Source organism: Microtus pennsylvanicus, chromosome 4, assembly GCF_037038515.1.
Source record: "Microtus pennsylvanicus isolate mMicPen1 chromosome 4, mMicPen1.hap1, whole genome shotgun sequence".
In the NCBI taxonomy this organism is placed as follows: Eukaryota; Metazoa; Chordata; class Mammalia; order Rodentia; family Cricetidae; genus Microtus; species Microtus pennsylvanicus.
Window position 1 is genome coordinate 44,135,982 of NC_134582.1, and position 23,119 is coordinate 44,159,100.

At 47.0% G+C, this 23,119-nt stretch overlaps 1 long non-coding RNA gene across 2 annotated transcripts in view; it reads right to left on the reverse strand.

Moving 5' to 3' along the window:
• Positions 1 to 23,102, reverse strand: part of LOC142847767 (uncharacterized) — a 207,113-nt gene extending 184,011 nt beyond the window's left edge. Inside the window, exon 1 of one of the 2 annotated variants that reach the window (XR_012910300.1) lies at positions 22,876 to 23,033. This is a non-coding gene — a long non-coding RNA (uncharacterized LOC142847767). Of the gene's footprint in view, positions 1 to 22,875 lie in introns of both variants that reach the window. The other variant, XR_012910299.1, reaches the window with a different exon arrangement.
• Between the last annotated feature and the right edge of the window lie 17 nt (positions 23,103 to 23,119).

Here is a 23,119-nt window from a genome sequence, read left to right on the forward strand (position 1 = left end):
GGAGCCTCTCAGTGACCTATCTGGAAAGTGGGAACAGAATCTAGTTATTTTCAAATCTGGATGGAAACTACATTTGCAAGGAATAGTGTCCAAAACCACTGGGGACGAAAACCAAGGCTTTGGCAATCTAAGCAAGCACCCTACTATGATGAAATCATTGTTTTAGTTTTTAAAAATTTTTATTTTACATGTATGTGTTTTGCCTGCATGTATGTCTGTGCACCACTTGTGTGTCCAGGGCTTTTGGAGACCAGAAGAAGGCATCAGATCCTGTGATCTAAAGTTACAGAGAGTTACAGGCTGTCATGTGGGTGCTGGAAATTGAACCTGGGTTCTCTGGAAGAGAAGCCAGTGCTCTTTACTATGATGAAATACATTTTAAAAGGCCACGGTCATTGCCAGCTTAAGAATTACCAGTACGAGACCCCAGACAGTCATGAACCTCACCTTACATCTGAGAGAGGAAACAGACTGAGCTAAGCATCTCACACACTGACTTGGTCTCTGGGAATAAAAGTCATTCAAGGGTCTGTGCTCACCCAAATCCAAGAGTGATGGGACTATTATTTATTCAAAAAATATCACTTTTGACCTGGTAGAGCACTTGCCCAGACTGCCCAAGGTCCTGGACTTGCTAACTAATATCCAAACAGGGTGTGGTGTGGCAGATGGATCTCTGAGTTCACGGGGTCTACATAGTGAATTCCGTGATAGCCAGGACTACAAAGTGTATCTGTTCCTACTACTGGTAGTTTATGTGCTGGGTGCTGGCTGATACAGAGCAACACAGACAGATAAAATCCTTTTGTTTTCTTTCTTTTTCCTTTTTTTCTTCCTTTCTTTCTTAGAAACAGAAAGAAAAAACTGCTAGCTCCTTTCCAATACATTTTGGAGAAAGTTTCTCTGAGAATGGGAGGTTTAAACTGATGGACCATTAACAGCATAACAAAGCAAAAGCAATTTTCCAGGTCACCGGCTAACTCTAGAGTACCACTGTTTAAAACTCAGCTCTGGGGGAGGGACTCCAGGCTGGTCCCGGAGAGAAGGGTTTGTTCCTGGCTGCTTGGGAATTGGAGAGATTGCCCATTTTTACGCCCACTAAACCCAGTAAACAATATCACACCACAGCCTGGCTTGTGTACACACACATTTTTAATGGGTTTGTGTGAAATGCAGATTTTGGAGAAGAAAGTGCCTGTCTGTCAAGATCACAGCCAAAAGATTCTCTTTGGCTTCAGATTTAGGGAATGGATCCCTGCTCTGGCTTCATTGGGAGATCTGCTGAAATATAACACGCTCTTAAATATTGCCTAAAGCCACAGATCATGTGTGTGTGTGCACACACACAAACACACACAGAGAGAACCTTTATCCAGCTGTGGTGTCGCGCTTTATTGATTCCCATCATTCCAGGTGATTAGAGAACAGAGTGCTTGGGTAATGGCAGCTTAGAGGGGACCTTTCTACTATAAAAGCTTTTCCGGGATCCCCTTTGCTGTGTGGGAGACAGGGACAATAAATGTTGCCGAATTCTGTAGGGAGATAGATAGGCTTTCTCACCTCTCAACCTTGCTACTGTTGTTGTTATAGACAGGGTCTTTCTACATAGTCCTGGCTATCCTGAATTATTAGTATTGTCATTATTATTATTGACAGGGTCTCTCTATACAACCCTGGTTGTCCTGGAACTTCCTATCAGACCAGACCGGCCTTGAACTTAGATATCCACCTGCCCCTGTTCTCTCCCGAGTGCTGGGGTTAAAGGGTAAAGGTGTGCACTACCACTGCCCCGCAGTTTTGTTTTTTAAACTGGGTCTGACAATGAAGCTCTGATACTCACTCTTGAGGTAACTTGGAGTGGATGCTAATTTACAGCAATCCTCCTGCCTCTGCTTCTCGAGTGCTGGATTTAGGCACACAGCATTAAGGTCAACTAGTATTTCTGGTTTGCTTATTTGATTTATTTATTTCCTATGATGCCCAGGCTGGCCTTGAGATCATAGTAGTCCTCCTGCCTCTGCTTCTCAAATATTGAGATTTCAGGCATGAGCTATCAAGCCCAGTAAAGTTCCTTTGACCTACTGACTAAGCATCTCCCAGGGCCCTGTCAAATACACCAAGCTGCTTAAAGAACACAGGCGGCCCAGCTTAGGATGGCTCAATGGTTTGCTTCAAACTGCAAAACATTCCAAAGCAATATAATATTTCTACCAAATAAGTAGGAAACATATTTCCTCCTTTCCTGAGCTGTCAGTATGCAGACAGATCTTCTCATGACATGGGGAAGTTACCAGCACACCAAGGAGCTGGTGCTACTGTGATCTTCAGGAAAGTAGGTGTATTGAGTGTGCCTTCAACCTCCAGTGGGTTTGTAGGAATGGAACCACCACCATCAGCTGGGAGTCTACATATTTTTCAGCTTTCCCAAGTAACAGTGTTCTCCAGAAGAAATCAAAATTAAGGTGGGAGAAAAATCTCTATTTTAGACCATCATTCTAATAATATTATTATTTTGTTGTTGTTCTGGTTTGTTTGTTTTTTCAGAAAGTGTTTGTCCTGGAACTCACTCTGTAGACTAGGCTGGCCTTGAACTCAGAGAGTTCTGTCTCCCTAGTGCTGGGATTAAAGGCCTAGACACTTCCCTGCCTATATTCTTATAAAAGGTAATTCTAACTTGCTAGGTGGGAATACTGTAGCTCAAGAGAACTTGCCTTTTACTTTCAGACCCTGTCTGATTCCCCACACCAGCAGAAGAAACAAAAGAGGAAAAAGACAACCCAGTGGAGTCCAGACCAGACTCCTCACTTCTGAGAGTTCCTGCCTACCTGCTGGCATCTAATCATTTTCCTGATTTCCTGTTTCCTAGAAAGAGAAATTTAGGTGGTAAATTTCTCAGCTTATGTATCTGGAAAACTACTTTTATTCCTTAATCTTTATTTTCATTTATTATTCTTTTTCGAGGTAGACTTAAGCAGTCTGCTCACCTTGGCCTCCAGTAGTTGGGACACTCAGCTTGCACTACTGCAATGGAATTCTTCACTTCGTATTTTGATTGATAGTTTCACAAGGTACAGAATTCTAAACCTTACTTTCCTGGCTTGACCACCACTGTTCCCAAGACGTACGAGGGTTGCCAGTGTCCAGGTCGCTGAATAACAAGTTTCAGGGCTAGGGAGATAGCTCAGTTGGTAGCTCGAATGACAAGCTCCTTTTGTTAGCTTCCATGTGGGGGCTGGGAGTTGAACCAGAGTTCTCTGAATGAGCAGCAAGTTCAAGTGCAGTTAAGCCCCGAGCTATCTCTTCAGTCCCTGCTTTTGTACAAAACAAATGCCTCCCTTCTTACTATGCCTCCGAATACCTGGAGAAACAACTGGGCCGTTATCCTCATCAACACCAGGGGGTAGTGGCTTTGTCTCTCCACCAAGCTCGCACAGCACCTACTGGGTATCCCCACAGTATGGCTATTGGTTTACACTGCTGGCTCTTCTGATAGATTATGAGCATGAAGAATTGGGAATTCATAGCCATAGTGAGTGCCACTCCACAAATATGTGTAGTTAAACAAGAATGAATGAATGATCATTGAGGATTTTTTTTTACTGTTTTTTGTTTTTTTGTTTTTTTTTTGTTTTTTGGTTTTTCGAGACAGGGTTTCTCTGTGGCTTTGGAGCCTGTCCTGGAACTAGCTCTGTAGACCAGGCTGGTCTCGAACTCACAGAGAGCCGCCTGGTCTGCCTCCCGAGTGCTGGGATTAAAGGCGTGCGGCACCACCGCCCGGCTTTTGTTTTGTTTTTTAATGTATCTGTGTCTCAATTAGGAGTGACTACAGCTGTGTTGAAACACTATGACCAGAAGCAACTTGGGGAGAAAAAGGTTCATTTCACTCACAGTTCCATTTAACAGCTGAAAGCAGTGAAGGCAGAAGCTCTAACAGGGCAGGAACCCTGTAGGAGGCAGGAGCTGATGCAGAGGCCATGCAGGAGGGCTGCTTACTGGCTTGCTCCTCATGACTTGCTCAGCTTACTTGCTTATAGAACTCAGAACCACCAGTCCAGAAATGGCATCACCCACAATGGGCTGGACCATGCCCCATCAATCACTAATTAAGAAATTCTCTACAGGTCTGCCTACAGCCCTGTCTTATAGCGACATTTTCTCAACTGAGGCTCCCTCCTCTCAGATGACTATAGCTACGATAGCTTGTCTCAGGTTGACATAGAAGTAGCCAGCACAGTATGTCATGTGCATACATGTGTGTCTGAGTGTTTGCCTGTGTGGGCATGTGTATGTGTAAGCCTGAGATTAACACGTGGAGTCTTCCTCAATAGTGTTCCACATGTTTGATTGAGGAAGGTGTTTCAGTTGAACCCAGGCTTTCTGATACAGCTTGTCTGGCTAGCCTGTTTGCTCTGGACATCCTGTCTTCACCTTTTAGGAGTTGGAATTGTGGGCAGGCCACCACACCCACAAGGACATTGGTCCTCATACTTGTCACCTCAAGTGTTGTAACCACTGAGTTCCTTCCCTACTATGCATATACACACATATGTTATATGTATAAATGTTTTGCCTGCATACATGTCTGTGTACCACACATGTGCCTAGTGCCCTCAGAGCCAGAAGACAGTGTTGGATCCCCTGGAACTGGAGTTACAGACCATTGTGAGTTGCCATGTGGCTGTTGGAACCAAACCCATATCCTCAATTAGAACAGCCAGTGCTGTTAACTCTGAGTCACTGCTCCACCTGACCCCACCCTGGGTATTTTTTACTGGTGTATATTCACTCTATATTGACGGTTTCATAAAGGTATTTTCATACAAGTATATCATGTTCTGTGAGCTATTTTTTTAATGAAATGATACAGTCAAGTGCCAGGTTGGTAGCACATGCTGGAAGATTGATGCGAAAACACTGGGTTTAAAGCCAGCCCGCGCTACACCTCTCAAAGCACAAAGACATAATCAGTGAGAAAGTGTTTGACAAATGCCCTCACCAGTTGGCACATGGTCCTTCGAAGATTCAGTGATAGGGAAAAGGGCTGCTCTGGGAGACAGATATGCCATTGCCATATTCAAGGCACAGAAAAAGCCCTTACAGTTTCTTGTTCAGAATCTGTCTCCTGTGAGGACAGGGACCAGCTCTGCTCACTGCTGTTCCCTCCAGAAAATAAAGATAGCTTAATAAAAACCTGATGAATGGGGGGGGGGGGGCAGGGCAGGGGAGGCACTTGTCTTTCATCTCAGCACCTGGGAGGCAGAAGGCGGCCTGCCTGGTCTGCATAGAGAGTTCCAGGCCAGTGCTACACAGTGAGACCTAGGCTCAGAAAAGGAAGGGAGGGAGGGAGGGAGGGAGGGAGGTAGTGAAGGAGTGTGTATCTCAGTAATAGAACATTTACCTAGCCTGCACTTCAGGTACTAGGCTGGATTCATCCTCCTGCCTCCAACCAAAAAAGTTAAATGAACACCTAATCCAAACAAATCATATGTATTATGCCACCAAGAAAACTGACAGGAGGGCTGTGGAAATGGCTTAATATGAGAGCCTGAGGACCTAAGCTACGGTCTCCAGTCACTGTTTGTCAGGTGTGGCTACATCTACAACCCCACGGCTAGTGAGGCATAGATAGGCCGCCGGTCCCTGCAGCCAGCCAGTCTGGCTGAGTCAATAAACTCAGGTTGAGAGAGACCCTGTCTCAAAAGACACAGTGAGGAGTAATTAAGGAAAACATCTCACGTCAGACTCTAGCCTCCACATATAAGCACAGATGCGGGTACATGCACTGACATGTGTATGAACACTTACACATTAACAGACGACTACACACACATGGACACACACACACACACATGTACTCCCAGAAGCACAGAAAATCTAACAGACAAAAAAGTTCCTATAATGTTTTACCATCCTGGGAAGAAGAGGGGTTCAAGATGAAAATCCAGGTCATCATCTCTCTCCTTCTCACCCCTACCTCTAACAGCCAACCAAAACCTCTCAGTACCCCTCTCCTCCCCAGCCCCATCCCCCACCCTGTCCAGGTACAAGCAGTCCCCTTGGATTACCTTGCACGTTAATTCCTAGGACTGTCTAGCTGATCTCCTTCAGTGTCTCTTTGCTTGGAGGTGGCTGCTAAGGAGGGAACCAGGATCTCCTGCATGCCGGGCTAGTGCTTGGCCACTACACTGAACTAGAGCATTAGCCTGAGCTTCTGCTCCAGTCTGTCTCTCAATCATCTGATCTCCTGCCTCCTCTTCCTCTGCAGCAAATGTCATACAGGCCCACCTTCTTCTTCCTCTGGTCCTCTACTGGACCTTCATCACCATATTTTCCTTTATATAACGCTCTCTCCTTTGGCCTAATGACCTTGATCTCTGTTCTCTTTGAAGTATCACTTTTGTACCTTCTGTTCAGTGCCCAAAGATATCTTCTAAGGTTCCTAATTAAATTATAGCTCCTCTGACGGTTTTTAATTGCAGAATTATTATGAATAATTTTGCAGTGCTGGGGATTGAACCCACAGTTTTTCGCTTGCTAGGTTATACCCCAGAATTGTTTATTTGTTTTTTTGAGATAGGATATTGCTATATAGCCTAGACTGATCTAAATGTTGCAATGCAGTCTAGGTTGCTGCTGCCTCTCAAATGCTGGGATTACAGGCAAGGCCCACCACACCCAGTAAAAATTACTGCTAGTGCTGTCTAGACTCTCTCATGGGCACATCAGCTCATTTACACTTCTCGTTCTGCTGATGCAAGCTGCCTGGTGTCTCAACAGAACAGAGCTAGCAGGATGTATAGCAAATGCACCTTATCCAGCATGTTCCCCGCACCACTTGCTGGCCCAGTCCACCTCTCCAGCACCAGCTGATTTACATTTATTTACTTGCGTACTCGTCTCTGGTTTTGTTTTTGAGATGGAGTTTTCCTGTCTGATTTCCTAGTGTTAAGCTTACAGGAGTGTACCACCCTGCCAGACCCAGATCTAGTTAATGCTTTCTTCCTCTAAGCTACCTTCATTAACAGCATCAGGACCTCCTCCTCTTCCCAGCTTTAAAAATCTAAGTAGTGCTGTGGAATAATCCTGTACACTGTGAATATATGTTACTCTCGCTGGTTAATGAAGAACTGACTGACCAGTAACTAGGACAGTCCAACTGAGAATGCTGGGAGGAAGAAGGGAGGAGTCAGAGGAGTCACCAAGAGACACAAAGGGAGCAAGACATGCGGGTGGACAGGTAAAGTCACGAGCCACGTGGCAATACATAGATTAATATAAATGGGTTAATTTAAGTTGTAAGAGCTAGTTAGTAATAGGCCTGAGCTACTGGCTTATAATTAATACAAGCCTCTGTGTGGTTATTTGGACCTGGTGGCTTCAGGAAAGAAACGTTCACTTACAAAGTAGTACTTATTGCAGCCAATTGAGTCATGATGGATGCCTTAAGCAAGTCACCACCAAGTTGACTTAGGTTTCCTTCCAACTAACCTTGGGATTTCTTGATGGCAAAGAGCTTATAATGTCCCATTATTCTATTCACTCGTTTGTTTGTTTGTTTGTGGAATAGGGTCTTAATAGGTGGACCCTAATAGCCTTGAACTCATTATTTGGCCCTAGAGATCTTTGAAGTCATGATCCTTCTTCCTCGGCCTTCAAGTTAATTTCTTGGACTACAAGTATATGTTACCACCAGGCCTAACATGTAATGACTGGCTGAGGTTTACTGCATAGGCTAGGTTGGCCTTGAACTAGAGGGCAATTCTCCCACCTCAGCTTTCCAAGTACTGGAATTAGAGGCACAAATAGCTAAAAATGCCCTACCCTGGTAGATTAAAATTCAAACATGACAGCATTCAGCAAGCAATGAGGAACAAACACATCTGGGGTAAATCCTGCTGTAAATTATTGACTATGTATTTTGGGGGAAAGTCATTCCAAGCCCCCGAGCTTCAGTGCTCTTCTGTGTACACTGGGCTGTTGCTGCTGCCACCGCTGCCGCCATGTGGGTTGTTGTGATGATGGAAAGGGTGATTTGTGCATCATTTTGATGTATACAATTCAGTACTCATGACCCGTTAGGGTTCTCACCGCTTGGTTAGTTGGCAGAGACACTCCAATCCCTGATCTTGGATTTGAACTTTTGGCCTTGACTTTAATTCTTTTAGTTACAGAGGGAATCTTATGAACAAAGACTTTCCCCCAGGCCCTGCCTCTGTACCCACCCTGGCTACCCAAAGCATACATCTGTAGGCAACAGCTGGAGACCAATGTGCCATTCAGGTACATCTCAGGTCCCGCTCTGTTGACCTCCGTCCTCGGCATTTCTGGATGCAATGCCCCGTGGTCTGACGCGTTTGTTCTGTGAGCCTGCCTGAGCCTTTATTTATTGCTGCCACGGTAGTGCAAAGGCAGCGCATGCTCATTGTTTTTAAGAGGTACTAGTGTACAATAGTGGAGAAGAAAGAACAGAAGTCTTAGTCCCTACCCCAATTGCCATTCCTATGCTTTAGAAGAAGCCAACTAGTAGTTTCTCCTGTGTATTCCCAGAAAATATTATGGTTTTAGAAACACATGCATACACACATACATATATACATACACACACACACACACACACAGAGTGCAATGCCTTGTTTTAAATTTCCTAAATAATCCATCTTTCTCCTTTTTTCATCCCCTTCTCTCTCCCTCCATCTCTTCTTCCCTCTCTCTCCTCTCTCCCTCCCTTCCCACTCAGTGTATGTATATGTGTATACGTGTGCATGTGTGTGTGCCTTCAGCGCAGGATGAACTCCTGATGCTCCTAGGATCACAAATGTGTACCTCACACCCCTGCCCTGCAACACAATTATCCTGAGCATTTCTCTATATCCACATTTCACAGGTCCTCCACCCACTGGTTAATGGCCACAGATTTCGTCAGCACCCTCCAGATGGGCATCTATTAATAGACTGCTGATACTAGAACATTCTAACGAACATCCTTACACGCTGAGAGCTCTGCGGACTAAGTCTTCGATGCTTCTGTTTGCTACATCAGACTAGACACTAGGAGAACCTTCTATTTCCGTTCTACTTTCAGGTTCTGCCCCTTGGACGCGGAGCTCAATAATGCGTGCACTTTCTCACTCAGTGGTCAGCAGCGGGCCTACGTCCCTCCTCACCTCAAAACAGAAGAAAACGGCCATGGGGCTGCTGCTTCCCAAACCTGCTCTGTGGTGTGTCACAGAGGCAGGCTTCTCCCTTTCTCTGGAAGCAAGGGGGAAATCCTGGACGTGTAAGAGGAGCACTTCAGAAACCAGCTGTGTTCTCTCAGGTGAGCCAAAGGAAGGCCCTGAGAAGGAAGGAAGCAGCTTTTGGTTCATGAGACACAGTCCCAGCTGTTCTGTTCCCAATGGGGCCAGAAGGATATGAATGTGACAACGAAAAGGGTGTTGTGACGCGCTTCAGACAGCGGCTCACAGGGAGTCAGCAGTGACGTGGCTCTATTGTCCCAGCCCACATCTGTCCACTACAACGTGTCCTTTCCCAGGCTAAGGACAGGATGGCCCACAGGAAGTAAAACTGTGACACTCAGCTCAACCCAACTCACCACGCCCACCCCAATCCCCACCTGCCAGCTCTGACCACATCCCAGAGAGGCTACAGGGCTGGGGCGAGGCTAGAGCAGAGGCAAGGGCTGGGGCTTGGGAGCTCACTGACCACCCTGGGACCTTTGGCGAGTCATCAAACTATCTTGTCAATAAAAAGCCACACCAGCAGTCCTTGAGAGCAGGATGTACACTAAGTGCCCAACACAGGACATGGAATTGCATAAGCAGTCAATAAATATTTGATATTTGCTTCAGTGCTATTTCCTTCTGACCTCACACTGTACTAACTCAGAGGAGGTGATCAGCAAGACAGTCATCATTAATTTACTCCTGCATCGTCAGTCTTGGAGATGGAACCCAGGGCCTCGTGCACGCAAGCCATGTACTCTACCGCAGAGCTATATTCCCAGCCCTTTCCTTCCTTTTATTTGGAGGCAGGGACTTGCTAAGCTGCCTCAGATGGCCTTAGACTCCCGCACCCAAGGGATCCTCTTGCATCTGCTTCCTTCACTGCTGTAACTTCAGGGTCCCGCTGCCATATTTGGTTAGTTTCTGTGTTGTTTGTTTTTGTCTGTTTTGGGACAGGGTTTCACTGTGTATCCCTGGCTGGATTGGAAAACTATGTAGAGCAGGCTGGTCTTGAACTCACAGGGATTCTACTTCCTTTGCCTCCCAAGTGCTATAACACCCAGAAGTGTAGGTTTTTGTTTGTTTGTGTGTGTGTGTGTGTGTGTGTGTGTGTGAGAGAGAGAGAGAGAGAGAGAGAGAGAGAGAGAGAGAGAGAGAGAGAAACCATCACACATATAGTCCAAATAGGCCTTGAACTTGGTATATATTTAAAGATAACCTTGAGGGGTTTGGAATTTAGCTCAGTAGAAGAGCGATTGCCTAGCAAGCAAAAGGCCCTGGGTTCGGCCCTCAGCTGGGGGTGGGTTGGGAGACAAAAAGATGTGGAAAACAAACAAAAAACCAATAACAAGGTAACTGAAGACGGCCTTGAACTTCTGCTCTTTCTGCCTCCACTTACCAAATGCTAGGATTACAGGTATGTGCCACCATTACAGACCTAGTCTATACAGTGCTGGGGACCAAATCCAGAGCTTTATATATTAGAGGCAAGTACTCTCCCAAATAGGCTATATCCCCAGCTATTCAACTCACTTCTCCTGCCCCTGTTCCTCCTTCTCCATCTCCCCTTTCCCCAAGAAGTTAAGAATATTCTGGATATTCTTCTTGCCCTGAATTATTCCTAGCACTCAATCACATAAGGGAAGTTTGGACTCAGTGTCCCAGAACACAGGCCTTTACCTCAGAGTTTCTGAAAAGAAACCCAAGGCTTTGGAAAATCAGAAAAATTAGGAAAAGAGAAGGATGCATTCTCTCGATGACTATAGAGAGAGAATTCACTGCATTGGAAACAGAAGGCAGAGGCCAGGCTTCTGCTTCCTCAGCCCCTCACCTCACTGGCTTATGCTCCACCCCCCAAAGCTTGCCTGCCAACCCTGCTGAAGTGGTCTCCACACCCAGTATTCCAGAGCACCACTGAAAAGCCGCAGCCTACCTGCACTCTGTGCTCAACACCATACACGGAACACTTGAGTTCACTCTCTGTGCCTGTCTGAGCTTTTCTGAATTCTGGCACTCTCCTGTTACACTCCTCTCTCCCATCTGTCCTTATGGCCTTCATTTCATCTCCAAAATCTATATGTTGGGTGGCTAGAGCGATAGCTCAGGGCTTAGGAGCACTGGCTGCTCTTCCAGAGGGACTGAGTTTGATTCCCATCACCCTCGTAGCAGCTAACAACCACCCGTAGCTCCAGTTCTGGGTACCTGACACCCTCTTCTGGCCTCTGTGGGCACCAAACATATACATGGAACACAGATATACATACCTGTAGGAAAAAAGATTTGTGCACATAACATAAATTTTTAAAAAATCCACACATTGAATTCATATGTAAAAGTTCTAGTCATTTGTAATCTAGAATGTGATCATATATATAGAGACTGTCAAGATGAAATTGTGAACTGTGTTAAAATGGGAACACCAGGGTGGGCCCTCAACCAATATGATTAGTGCTTTTCCAACAAGAATTAATCAGGACGCAGACAGACAGAAGGCCATGTGAAGATACAAGAGAAGACAACTATCTAAAGCTCAATGGAGAGAGAGTCTCAGAGGAAAGTAATCTAGTTAGAATCCTCAGACTTTTGGTCTCCAGAAATTAAAATTAGTAAATTTGTGGGGTTTGGTTTTGCTTTTTGTTTTTTGAGACGGGGTTTCTTTTTGTAGTCTTGGCTGTCCTGGAACTCACTCCGTAGACCAGGCTGGCCTCGAACTCACAGAGATCCACCTGCCTCTGCATGCACTGCCACCACCAGGCAATTTCTGGGTTTTGAGTCTCTCAGTCTGTAACGTTTTGTGATGGTGATCCCAGCAAGGTCACTCATCCCTAGAACACAGCCAGCACTCCCAAGGTGGCCCACATCCACCAGCCTCCAAAGCTTTAGCTACAAGTCTCTCTCCAGCTCCTGTCACAGGTCAATGTGCCCACACAGAGACCCGGGCACACCATCCGTCCACACCCCAGTTCCACATGAGGTGGCAATCTGACGACACTCCCCTCCCCCACTGTTCGCTAGTCCTTAAACTAGAAGAGGTCTAGAACCACAGACTTACAGAAGGTCAGGCCAGCTCCCTGCTTTGCACTTGTGTGGCCTTTACTGAAAAAGCAAACTCCTCAGAAATTTTGATTCTCCTTAGAAATTCAAACAAACACTCTTCCTAATTTCTTGCCCCTTACCAGCGCTATCTGTGTGGCTACTCTGTGGATGTTGTCTGTGGTTGCTTGGAGAGAGGGTCTCCCTATGTAGCCTAGGCTGGCCTCAAACTTGCAAGCCTTATGCCTCAGTTTCTCAAGATTACACTTCCACACCTCTCTCCACCCTCAGAGTCAACAAAAGAACATCAGCTTGTTTCAGAATCACCATCTGTTGCCCAGTGATTTACTTTGTATTCTGTTTCCCCCCACAAAGTAAATACTTTGACAGATTCTCTCTCTCTCTCTCTCTCTCTCTCTCTCTCTCTCTCTCTCTCTCTCTCTCTTTCTTTCTTTCACAGGGTCTCACTGTGTATCTCTGGCTGTTTTGGGATTCACTATGTAGATCAGGCTGGCCTCGAACCTGCCTCTGCCTCCTGAGTTCTAGGACAGAAGAAAAAATAAATATCCCTCGAACATGCCTACCTAGGACTATACAGCTCCATTAGCGTACTTGCCTACTGTACATGGAATCCTGGTTTGATCCTAGGGGCCACAGAAATCCTGCATGGTAGTACATACCAGTGATCCCACCCCTGGGCCAAAGAGGGGTTACCAAGTTACCAAAACCCTTTTGGCCCCTTCCAATCTCTTCCTTACATGGTCCCAGGTTAAAAAAAAATCAAGATAGGGCCTTGGTTGTCCTAGAACTCTCTGTGTAGACCAAGCTGGCCTTGAACTCAGGGATCAAAGGTGTGTGCCAACACAAAGGTTTTACCTGGGAATGGCATGGCATGGCGTTTAGCATCCTCCCCCTCTAGAAAACCTTCAGGCTCTTCAAGGATATCAGTAGTAACAATCCTCGTGGTATTTAAGATGGTTCCCGGCTTTAAACTCCCTGCAAAGACTGTTCACAGATCTTAAAAGAAAACGCAAAGTATTAACCACAGCCTTCAAAGGCCTTCCATGACCAGGCCTTTTCCTGTCCTGGGCCTTCTCTCAGAAAGTCAACCTCCAAAGTCAGGGAGTCCCTTTCCATTTCTCAGGCCAAGCTCACTCTCCCTCTGCCCCAAAGGCTTCTCCTTCAGGCCACTGATGCACCTTGTCACTCTGGGTCTCAGCTGAGTCACCAGCTCTCTCACTCTCCACCCATCCCCCAGCTCAGTCTCTTGTTTTACTGCCTGAGAGCCTGTCACTCTGAACAAACCCTGTTTGCAGCCAACAAACGCCCTGCCTAAAGGGAGTGCTCACAGCACCCAAACTAAGTCAGGACTGTCCCATCCTTGACCCTCCTGCTTCCACCTCCCAACTGCCGGGTGACAGACATGTGCCACCTCACTGAGCCCTCTCATATTTGCTCCAGCAAGTCTCCCTCCCCTCCCCACCCCTGGAAAATAGCTGTGGAGTCAGATGGGGCAACACTCAGCTTTTTATATTGGCGTCAGGAATTCAAATTCATGTCTCTGTGATTTCTCAGCAAGTGCGCTAAACCTGAGTTATCTCTCCAGATCCTTGGTTCTTCTTCTTGCTGTCTGAGATGTAGTCTCATGTAGTCCAGGCTGGCTCAAAATTGACAGACAAGGCTGGCTTTGAACTCTCAACTGTCCTGCTTTCACCTCCCAAAGGCTAGGATGACAGAACAAACAAGTCTTCTCATGTTTGCCTGGGACCTCAGTGCAGCACAGGCAGTTAAACAACACCGGAAGTATTGCGTAATCACTTTGGAAAGCTGAATCTGCATTCAACATACAACTACAGATTTATACACATATTCAAGGTATGTTTTGGGGGGGGTGCTGGGGATCAAACACTGGGCTTCACAGAAGAGACAAGTGCTTTACCACTGGGCCTTTTCCTAGTCCAAAAGGAGTACTTTTATATATATATATATTTATTTATTTATTAATGTGTATGAGCGATTTGCCTGCATGGATGCATAGCTGGTACCTACAGAGGTCAGAAGAATTCATTGGATCCCCAGAATTAAAGTTATAGATGGTTGTGAGCTTCCATGTTTTGAACCCAGGTTTTCTGGAAAAACAAGTGTTCTGAATCATCTCCCCAGCCCTTGTTCTTTTTCTTTTCTTTTTTAACCAATAGCTGGCATGCCTTTAGGGCTGAAGGGGTTTTGTTTATTTTCAGCGTGAGACAGGGAATTGTGTTGCCCAGGCTGGGCTCACACTGGCTGTGTAGCTACAGATCACACCGGTTCTGGTTTTCTGCGATTCTGGATCAGACGCAGGGTTTCCCGCATGCTGGGCAAGCACTTCTCTCACTGAGCCGCATCTCCAGCCCGGGGAAAGCTGTCTCTGAATTGGAACTGGCTATACAGCTATGTTCATTTTGTGAGAATTCCCAGGGCTGTACACTTGTGAGTGTGCCCTACTCTGAATGTACTTATGTTGAATCGCACGAAACTGGCATTTTTATACATGAGAAGTGGGTGGATACTGGCAGTCACATATGGTCCAACTTACACATTATACTTCAATAAAAGGATTACTTATGAAGAAAAATCTCTCTGATGGAAGCAGATTTGAAAAAAAAAAATCCCTGCCTAGCTGAACTGCTTTCTATATGGTTCTATAAAAACTGGTTTTGAGTAAATCAGGTTTGGTCTCCTTGGCAGGTGGCCAAGAGGCTAAGGGTCATTGTAAAATCTTCCCTGGGGCCCAAGGTTTCTGACTCTACTAAAGCCACCCCCCCCACCTCACCCCCTGAAACAAGGCCCAGGTCCACTGAAGGAGGCAGGAGCACCCTAAATGTGTAACTTGTTCCTCAGGCCTAAGGTGTCCAGGGGCCCCAAACATACAGAGTGATTACGTGGGGTCGCATGACTTAACAAACTCCTTGCTTGGCATTGTGAGCCTCCTGGCCTTCCCGATTTCCCCTGGTCTTGAAAATAGTTCATCTCCTTCCACCAAATCTGTAACACCCCCCCAGCTTTAACCCCTTCTGGCAGTCATTCCAGACTCTTCTCACTAGACTAAGCCTGATGCAAGCAAGGCCCTCCTCTACGGCAGTGACTGCAGCATCCTCAGGATCTGGCCTGGTGCCTGGTTAGCTGATGTGTCATGAATGGATGCGGGGTAGATAGAGGGTCCAATGTATCGCTGACCAGTCAAAAAGAAGCCAGCCCTCATTTCTCCACGGAAAGCCAAGCCTACGCCTGTGGAGCGTTGCTGACTCCTGGGTTCAGACAGGCAGTCCAGTCCTTCGGTAAGCTTCAAAGGGTTCCATTCTACTGTGGGAAGAGCCTGTTACGAAGGAGATGCTTACTGAACTAGCCTGTGCAATAGGGATCCTCAAGCACAAGACACAAATTACAGTGTGCTCACCTTTAACCCCAGCCCTAGGGAGGCAGAGGCAGGTGGATGTCTGAGTTCGAGGCCAGCCTGGTCTACAGAGTAAGTTCCCAGGTATCCAGGCCTACACAGGGAAACCTTGTCTCAAAAAGCAAACAAACAAAAAGACAATGAGGTTGCTGTGACTAGTTCACTCAAGACCACTCAACAATTGAGATGCATCCTCAGGAGAGTTCATTCAGGCATTCCATCACCTCAGAGTCTTAGGTGACTCAAAAATCTCCGCAATTTGTAAGCAACAGCAAAGTACTAGCTGGGCTTTGTTTCTCAATTTTACATATTATTATTATTGTGCATGTGTCTATAATGTGGGGGGGGGGGTGCATGAGGTACAGCACACATGTAGGGGACAACCCCAGAGAGCTATTTCTCTTCTTCTACCACGAGGCTTCCTGAATCAAATCCTGGCACCCAGGATGTTGAGGTAGGAGGGAACGGAAGCCAGATAATCCAGACAGGCCTTGTACTTACTCTCTGCAGCTCAGGCAAGTCTTGGGCCGGGGCATCCTCCTGCCTCGGCCTACCCAGTAGCTATGATTCCAGGCCTGTATCACCAGCGCCAGCTAAAAAGAGTGCTTCTTTACACACATTTACACTGCACGCCACTGCCCAGTTTGGCAGAGCGAAAAGAAAAGACCTTAGTGGATTCTTGGGGGGGGGGGGAGAATAAAATAAAATGGAAATTGTACTTTAAAGAAGTCCTCGAGATCAAGATATGGTGCCGCAGTCAAGAGTGGACAGGGTAGCTACTGTTCTTCGTGAAGACTCAGATTCGGTTTCCAGCACCCACATCAGGTGGCTCACAACCAACCCCTACAACTCCAATTCAGGGTACTCAATGCTTCTGCCCACCCCACCCCCAAAACCAGGCATGCACAGAGTACACATACACTCACACATGTACATACACATAAACAAAAATAAATAAACCAGCATTTGTTTAGTGCTCTTAAGGAAAGGGGAAAACGAATGGCCGTAGCCAAGTCCACTATCCTCAAATTTTGCCCTCTACAGGGAACAACTAGAAGATCACAGAGAAGCTGTATAAATGGCTCCAGGCCAAGTCAACTAAAAAGCACATGGCACTTAGCACTTGCATGGCACTAGGCAGGAGACGGGTGTGTCTTCAACAGGAGCCTAAGAGACTAAGGACTAGTGGGCATGTTGACACACACCAGAATACCTATACTGGGGAGACTGTGGCAGGAAAATTTCCAGTTTGAAATCAGCCAAGGCTATATAACAAGACCTTTCTCAAATAACTGTCCCACTTCCCCCGCAAAACAAAACAAACCAAACCAAACAAACCAACCAAAAAAAAAAAAATCAAAACAAAAACAAAAAACATTCAAGGCCAGGACTGCAGATAATGTGCCTACTGTGTGCAGCACTGGGTTCCATTAGAGACTGGGTATTTAAAGGCAGTCACACTGGTCTTGAACTCCAACTCGATCTACTCCTGTTGAACCAGGCTATCTGCTAGCTCTCAATCTACCTGCCTCAGCATCCCAAGACTTGGGATGACAGATAATCTGCACCACACTACTAGGACTGCCCTGTGTATCCCAGCCTGGCCTGCATCCTGGACTTCTGGGCCACAGGGACACTTTCCCAGAGCCCCAGGCTGCACCCTCTCACCTGCAGTCTTACTTTGTATGTGCTGCTGATATTAACTATAATTACACCACTCTTTGACCAAGGAATGACTAGTTCAATGTCTCTCCCCTATTGAACTGTTCTAATAGAAGATGCGGGCACCGGGAGCTCTGCTTCTGTTGCTTAGAATTTGAGAAAAGCTGGAGAAACGTCCACGGAGCACAAAAATGTGGGTAAGAGAAACGACTTTGTATTACTCCCTCCTGTTCTTCTCTGCTCACACTGAGTATAGGCTCCACAAGGACGGAATAGTGTCTGTCTCTTCTAGCCCATAACCTCAGCACCTGGTAATGGGTTTGCTCTAAAGGAACTATGGAATAATTTTAATGGAATTAACACACACATAAGGCGATACCTCAGACTTCTTAGCTCTTCTCCTTCTTTTTGAGACAGGCTCTCCTTGTGTATAGTCCAGGCTGCCTTCTACTTCCCTGTGTCTCTTAGGCTAGCCTTGAACTCAGTCATTCTCTTGCCTCAGCCTACCCAGGGCTAAGACTGCCAGTGTTAGTACTCGGGCTTGTGTGCTGGCCTGACCTTGGGGTCTGCGTCCTCAGCTGTAGCCGCTAAGAGCACCACCTGTGCACAGTCACTATGTTCCCTTTCAAAAGGGCCCTGGCCTTCTCCCATCTTTTTCTCTGTCTCCATCTGTCTGTCCTTCTGTCTCTCTCTCTCTTTTGTCTTCTGCTACTCCTGTCCCCAGAGCCCAGGTCTCCCCCTCCCCTTTTTCCCATTCACTTTCCAATAATAATAATAATAATAATAATAATAATAATAATAATAATAATAATAATAATAATAATAATAATAATAATACCCCTCCACCTGCGCTCTGTCCAGCGGCATCTTTCTCTCTCACACCGCTGTTTTCTAAATTACAAAGGCCAGGACTAAAGGGGTGTGTCACAATGGCAGGCCTTTCCCACCAACCCCTGCCCCTTTCTTTTCAGCACTAGGTGTTGAACCTAGGCTGTGGCTGCCTGCTCTCCCACTACACTGTACCTCAGGTCTGTTTCAGTTTTCATCTGGAGGCAGCCTTCTCTAAGTTGACCAAGCTGGCTTTGAATTCACCCCATAGCTCAAGCAAGATTTAAATTTACAATGTTTCCACTTTTGGCTTTCTTTGTAGTTAGGATTCCAAGCCCATACCACCAACCTTGGCCAGGATACAGTTTTCCAAAAATACATTACAGGGTCTGGGCATGTAGATCAGCGCTAGAGATCTTGCTATTATGTATGTCTGAGTGCAGGGTTTGATCCTCAGCACCACAAACTACCATTACCACCACCAGACACGCATTTTAAAGCAATACAGATGAGCTAGGTGGTTGTGGCAAACGCCTTAATCCCAGCACTTGCGAGGCAGAAGCAGGCAGATCTCAGTGAGCTTGAGGCCAGTCAGGTGATTTACAAATCAAGTTCCAGGACACACAGGCCTTTCATTCTGGCATGAGGCAGGTGGATCTCTGAGTTTGAGTCCAGCAAGTTCTAGAACAGCCAGAGCTACTGAGAAACCCTGTCTCAAAAAAAAAAAAAAAAAAAAAAAAGAGGCAGTGGTAGCACACCTTTAATCCCAGCACTAGGAAAGGTAGAGGCAGGGAGGGGGGTACCTGTGACTTCGAGGTCAGCCTGGTCTACAAAGCAAGCTCTAGGAACAGAAACCATGCCTTGAAAAACAAATAGATAAATAAATCTAAGCAAGGTGGTAGTGGAAATGAGCTGAGGCAGAAGGAGTTGAGGCAGTTGGAGACTAACCTGGGCTACATAATAAAAGACTCGCAAAAACAAAAACAAAAGCCAAAGTAACAAAAAGGAGACCCCAAGGGTGAAAACACACTGAGGTCAGGGACAGCAAGCAGTAAATGCTCCTTTGTAAATGGCTGCCATTGAATTGGAACTGCTGCCTCTCCTCCCTCTTCAAATGCATCTCCTGGATGTTGATAAAAGGGGAGCCCAGAACTGAAGTCACTGTCTGGAGGTGATGAACTGCCCCGGTACCAGGGCTGGCTGGAATGACTTATCAACATAGGCAGGCTAAATGGTTGTTAGAATCTGATGCTAGCAAAACAAACAAATAAAAACAGGCAAACAAACAAACAAACAAAAAACCACACACACACACACACACACACAAAACAAAACCAGAACGTTATTTCAGAGGAAACCACTTGCATTTTTGGAATGAGCTGTCAGTTGACTTGGGACAAATCTCTGGCACGTGCGAAGCCTACCAGCTGCCCAACTGTAAGAGCAAACGTGAGGGCTTCTACCTTCTAAGAAACAAATGTTTTGATTCCCCTGTCATCTTTCATTCTGTCTTCCCCCCCCCCCCCCAACATCAGCTTCAGGACTGCTGTTGAGTTAAAATCAGGTGTTAAACCCGCTTAGCACACCTCATCCTTGCTCATCAAGTTGTGGCTGAAGACTTTCTGTTCAAGTTGTCCACGTGCCAGGCCTTTGCCAATGTGTGGTGGTGCCTCCACCCATGACGCCTCTGCTTAACACATGCTCTAAAACCTTCCGTGGACTCACTGGTCAGCCCTCAGTTGCAATTCAAAACCACAGGCTGCTTTCTGAGACACTTCCTGCTACCCAAATTGAAATCTGCCACCCATGGGGCTAGGAAGATTTAAAAAAAAAAAAAAACTTGCTTTGTGTGCAGGCTTGTTTTATGTCCACTTGGCACAGCTTAGAGTCACTTTATAGGCAAGAACCTCCATTGAGAGAAAGACCTCTATAAGATCACAGACCTGATTTTTTTCTAATTTTTTTCTTAACTAATAATAATTTTAAAAAATGATTGATGGGGGAGAAAACAGCCCATTGTGGATGGGGCCACACCGGGGCTGGTGGTCCTGGATTCTGCAAGAAAACAGGTTGAGCAAGCCATGACAAGCAAACCAACATAGCAGCCCGCCTCCATGGCCTCTGCAGTGGCTCCTGCCTCCAGGTTCCTGCCCTGGCTTCCCTTAGTGGACTGTGACTCAGGACATCTAAGTCAAATAAACCCTTTTCTCCCCAAGTTGCTTTTGTCATGGTGTTCCATCACAGTAATAGGAACCCAGACTAAGCCTGAAGAGCCAAGTCTGGATTCCCAGAATCCATCTAAAAAGCCACACATCTGTAATCCCAGTGCTGGGGAGACAGAAACAGGAAGGGCCCTGGGCCATCTAGCTAAGCAGTGAGCTCCAGGTTCATTTCAGAGAGAGAGAGAGAGAGAGAGAGAGAGAGAGAGAGAGAGAGAGAGAGAGAGAGAGAGAGAGAGCGCCTGTTTCAAAAACCAAAGTGAGAGGCTGGAGGACTGGCTTAGTGAGCAGTTAAATCTCCTGTTGCTCTTGCTGAGGACCCAGGTTCAATTCATATCATCCACATGGGAACTCACAACCACCTGTAACAGCACTCCAGGAACCTGGCACCCTATTCTGGCCTCCAAAGGTACCAGGCATGCACATGGTTTCCATACATACATGCAGGCAAAATAGTCACACACATAAGGAAAAAGAAATCTATTTCTTCAAAGGAGCTGGAAGAAGACACACAACAGTACGTCAGTTCTCCACACGCGTGTGCACGCCTCACCATATCCATACAAGTGCCTCGTTTCCATGACCTCCAAGAGGGCTGACTTTTCTCTCAGAGCACTTGCCAGGGCTCTAACTGCGCTCATTCTGCTGTGTCCTAAGACTGAGTGGGCTTCACAAGGGCAGGAAGAAGCATCTGTCCCCCCTGAGCCCCAACCACTGCAGAGAGCAGCACACAAGCAAATGGATTCTTCATAACTGCTGTCAGTGCCTCTCAGGCATTATGATCGCACAGACCCTGGGGATGAAGGAGGGGGGCACTGGAACTCCTCCCACTCCCCACCTTAGGCTGGGCATTCTCCTTCCTCAAGACAGGGTCAGAGTGGAGCCCTGTCTTCTAGTGAATTCTTTTACTGAAGGAAACAGGACAACATTCCTTTCCCCTACACCCTCCACAGACTGTTTAAAAAAAGGAGTCATTTATTCTCATCTTTGTAATCCAGTAAGGACCATGGGTGAACACCAGCCAGAAAAAGTGCCATTGTTTAACTGTTTAAATGACAAGAAACACGTTTCTAGGATCCTGATGGTGGAGAGGGGATTGGTCTCAAGGTAGAGAAACCTTGAAATTCAGCACAATTACTAGCCCTTCTGTTCACCAGGTACAGGACTTTTGGCCTCAATTTGTAGATCTGACAAATGAGAATAGTGATAGGACACAGGAAAGTCCCTAAGTTCTCCCTCCTTGGCTTTGGGTGGAGGTTGAGGGTCCGTGGGAATAGTCTGTTCTAGCTCCACGAACTGAGTAATCTCTGAGACGTGAGTCCGAGCGGCGAGAAGGATTTTTATGCTAGGACACAATGACCTTGAGCAGTCCTAACGGCTTGTGACAGAGCCCCAGCCCCAAGCCAGACCTCACCCGTGGGCTGAGTCGTTCCCTTGGTTCCTCCGACAACAGCCAAGCACAGCCTTATGATGGCGTAGGAGGAAAAAGATAGCCTCACAACCCATGAAGGCTAAACACCAGCAAGATGTACCTCGCCGGCATCAAAGCCACCCCAACTCCAGGCTCCAAGGAGACTACAGGCTTCCCGGTTACTGGGCGGAGCTGGGCCTGATGCTGGAGCGCCCAACTTCAGGAGTCAGGCCTAATGGAGGGGCTTCTCTTTTCACCGGCTTCTCCCCCCACGCCCCATCAAAGAACGGCTCTCCGGCCATTTCCATTCTCTGTGAGGCTCAAGACTCCTGTTATTTAATACCGTGGCCACCCCAGCAGCATCCTGCCAAGGCCTGCTCCACCCATCCACCTGGCCAGTTCACCACTGCTCCCTTTTCTTTTTTAGAAGGAACAATCGGGAAAACTGCCTTCTGCAACAAAAGGCACGGGGCCGCAAGATTACAAAGGCTAGCGTCTTCTTAGGACTGGAAGACGACAAGGGCGCGAGTAGTGAAAGGGGCACCTAGCCAGGGCAGCAGAGGGCGGGCGGAAGCCCGGGGCACTGCGGACATTACTCTGGGGCGGGAGAGAGGCGGGGTTGAGAGGTGAGGGCCAGGCCTCTGGCTGAGTGGACAGATCGCCCCGGGGGGTATTGGAGCCGGAAGAGGCCTCGGCCCAGATACTGTCCACACCCAAGAAATGGGAGGAGGAGTGGTCTGCACTTAGAGCCAGATGCACTCAGCAACACCCACCCTACCCTTTTTTGAAATAGACAAAGACATTTTCTTAATTTTTGGCAAATGCGGCTGGAAGGTCCCTGCCCCCGACGTCCCCAGGCGCCACTGATCTTGAAAAGAAGAAGGTTCCCAGTAGGGGTCCTCTCGCTCCCCCTCCCCATCGCCTGCGGCGACAAGAGATATGCTGATCGAGGTGTGTCCTCCCCCACCCCGCTCTGGGCCCAGAATCCCGAGGCCGCAGCGCCCCCCACCCTCTAGTCACACTGACGGTTCCTGCCCAAGCCCGCAGTGGCGTGAAGGTGGCCTTTACCTCCTCTTGCAGGCTGGGAGGAGGGTACAACCCACGCAGCTGAGCCAGCTGCAGCTGTCGCCGCCGCCCTCCATTCATTAAAAAGAAAAAAAAAAAAGGAACAACAACCTCCACCCCTCTTTGTAAAAGAACGACGGCCCCTGGAGGAGCAACAACCGGCCCCAGCAATCACGGGTTAAGCTCTTTTCCGGCCCCCCATTCATAAAAAAAAAAGAAAAAAAAAACGCAGCGCATGCGCGCACAG